Genomic DNA, 3,296 nt, shown 5'->3' on the forward strand with positions numbered 1-3,296 from the left:
GTTGTTTTGGGAATTATATGAATATGTAAGATTTTTTTAGATCAGTAGAGAGACAGTGCTTCTTCACACATGTCTTTAGGAGACAACTCCTCCTGTGCCTGGCTGTAATAAACACACCACCTTCTACCTTTAACTGTGGTGAGTTGTATTCCACACCTCATTTGGTGACCACGGCAGGAACACTTCTCTGCTCCAGCGAGAACATCCGGGCTCTGGAAATCTCTGGGCGCTGCCAGGACATTCCTTTCCTGGAGGCACCTCCGCTCTTGGCTCCTCCTCGTGGGGGACAGACAAGACTGCTGGCACTGTGGAGAAAGGAATGTTTAACTCTGTATAAAGTAACCCGTAAGGCGTATGCAGGGGAAGGGCTGTTCACAAGTCACACAGAGATGTCCTGTGCACAACGTACCCCTGTGCAGTTTGGGTTTGGGTCTGGCTGCTGGCAGAAAGGATTTGCTGTGTCAATAAGGGCCTGCTAGCAATTCTGGGGGTGAATTGAGCAAATCCTGTTTTATTGCTGCTATTTTTCCTGTGTGTTGTAATTGTGGCTGTGTTTTCAGTGTGTGAATGTTTGAGGAAGATGATGTGGTGGATGGTGTGTGTTGTGTTGAGAAAAGTGAGCACTCTGTTCCCTCATAAAGAGATATTCCTTTCCCGGTGAGCTTGTGTGTGGACTTTCTAATTGCAGGGTTTGGTACTCCCTGGTGCATCTGGTGCTTGGGTATACAGGGGGGTTGAGTGGTTTTTCTCCCACATTGTAGTCATTTGGGACTGCACAGTTGTGTTTGGGGAGATTTTAGGATTTTGTTTGCAACATGAGCAGCAATTTATGCAGAAAACTACAGTGTGGTGATTTATTATGTTAAACTATGGTAGTTCCTTTCTACTGCCCCCTTCCCCCAGGGTTTAAAATCTCCTGCCACGAGGTGGACACTCTCTTTCCTCCCCTGGACATCGTTTCCTCTCCTGGACACTCCCTTTCTCTCCTGGAGCTGTTCTCCATTAAAGCTGTGGGACTTTGGTCCTGGGAAGAGAGAGCGCCTCTCATCTTTTGCTTTTGTCCTTGTCAGTGTCACTGGGCCCAGAGCTCGCCAAACTGATCCCCCACGAGGTGAAAACTGACAAATGGCCCCACATACACAGCTCAAAAATTGGTCACATTTTTGATGGACTGGGGTATTCACCACATTTTGGAATTCCCTATTCCCACACAGGTCAGGCAATTGTTGAAAGGATGCACCACACTCTAAAAGCCATTCTAGATCAACAAAAGGAGGAGTGGCCCAAGCAACACCCCAGATGAGGCTGAGCAAAGCTTTATATGTCTTTATGTTTTGAATAGCGCATTTGCAGGACCTAATCCTCCAATTTTTAGGCACTTTTCAAACAGCACACAGGAAAAACTGAAAGAAAATCCTTCCATTTTGATTAGGAATTTTGAGTTAGGACAAATTGAATGACCATTTCCACTAATCACTTGGGGCAAAGGGTATGCTTATATTTGCACAGGTGCTGGACTGAAGTGGGTCCCCGCGAAGGATGTGAAACTGTCTCATACACAAGAGCACACTGACAATTCCACCAGCAGGGAAATGAGCACGCAGACCTGAGCCACATGGAGAAGCTACGGTTCGTGCCAGACGTTCCCTGTTCAACCTGTGAAACCACAAATCTTGAGTTTGATGTTGATTTTTGGACTGTGAAAATGGTTTGTATCATAGAGCTCTTTCAGCAAAAGCGTGATGTCCATTATCAGCAGTTTCACCCTTAGGGGGAACTGGGGTAGTACAATTGCACCACAAACTTGAGTATCTGTCCTCAGGATGATGGGGAGTAACATTTAACTGTGGATCTCCCTGGTACTGAAACTCAGCACAAAATTCCATCACCAATGAACCAAGAATTCCAATTCTTGAGGATCACAAGGTTCTTTAAGAAGATCAGGGGCCCAGTGATGTCAGCTGGTTATGGAACTGGTCTCGTTGGCAGCCTCACACCAATATATGTCATGATTGGGTATTGGTTACTCCTTGGCTGGCACAGGCACACTGACCAAACGGGTGGCAAAGGATTTGTCTGGGCTCAAATTGGTCAAACATATGGTGTCTGAGACTGCTGACTTGGCTAAAGCAAGGTAAACATTCATTTTTGGTTGATCTACATGCATATATGCATGCAAAAGCAAGCAAGCAAAACCAACAAGTGCCAGTATATAATTTGATCGAGCTCCATGTTCCCGTTCAGTTTCTTTTTGGCAAAAGCTTCCCCATCTATTTCAGTTCTCAAGCAAATCTTTTAGCACTTGTTCAGAGCATTGAAACCATTATACCGATTGGGGTGTTGGCTTGAGAAAGAAGATCGTGCTACTTCCATTGCAATTAGTGACATGATGACTGATGTTAGTTCTGTCAGACATGCAACCTTACAGAACAGAGCAGCAAATGATTTTCTTTTACAGGCACATGGGCATTGTTGTGAGGAATTTGAAGGATTGTGTTGCATGAACCTGTCAGATCATGCTGAATCCATCCACAAAGGCGTATAAAATCTGAAAGATTTGACAGCTCCAATTAAAGAAGATGGTGGGTCATGGTTAGATGATTTGTTCCAAGAATGAAGCTTTGAACCTCGGCTATAGGAACTTTGTAGAATGGGTCTCTATATGTATTGGGTGTTTTGGTAATGATACTAGTAGTAATACCTTGCATACGTCGGTCTGTGTGATAAATGATGGACAAAACTATCAAAGAAGTTTTAATCACACAAGAGAGAGAGGTAGGAAATGGATTCACAGAGTGTTCTTGAAATCTCACAAGATGATGGATGAAGGTATAGACATGGAGGAATGTTTTGAATTAAGACCTTGGAACAGACAAGACTTGTTTGGAACAATGACTTGTGATTGCTGTCAGACATGACTTATGCCCTTTGCACTGACTGGACTTTCACAGCATTAAAATTGCTGTGTTGGAATATAGCAAGGCTTAATGCGAGCAAAAAGGATGCTTTAAGCAAGTAATAAGCAGGTATACTCTAGTAAAGCTATGAAATGCAAGGTAGTTAATAAACAACACGGTTATAAAGGTTTCTTTTTACTTCTACCAAGAGGGGGAATTGTGGGAATCCTTCAAATCAAAGGGGTTTGGGAAAGCTGCAAAAGGCAGGCCCCAGAGACAGCAGAACTGCAATTAGAGCTAAGCAGCAGCCATAAGACTTGTCAGCAGAAAAGTTATATAAGAAGTAGAAAAGTAAGGGCAAATAGAACAATGGTCTGTGTATTAACGCTTGGCTAGAAT

The sequence above is a fragment of the Melospiza melodia genome, unplaced genomic scaffold (assembly GCF_035770615.1).
Source record: "Melospiza melodia melodia isolate bMelMel2 unplaced genomic scaffold, bMelMel2.pri scaffold_51, whole genome shotgun sequence".
In the NCBI taxonomy this organism is placed as follows: Eukaryota; Metazoa; Chordata; class Aves; order Passeriformes; family Passerellidae; genus Melospiza; species Melospiza melodia.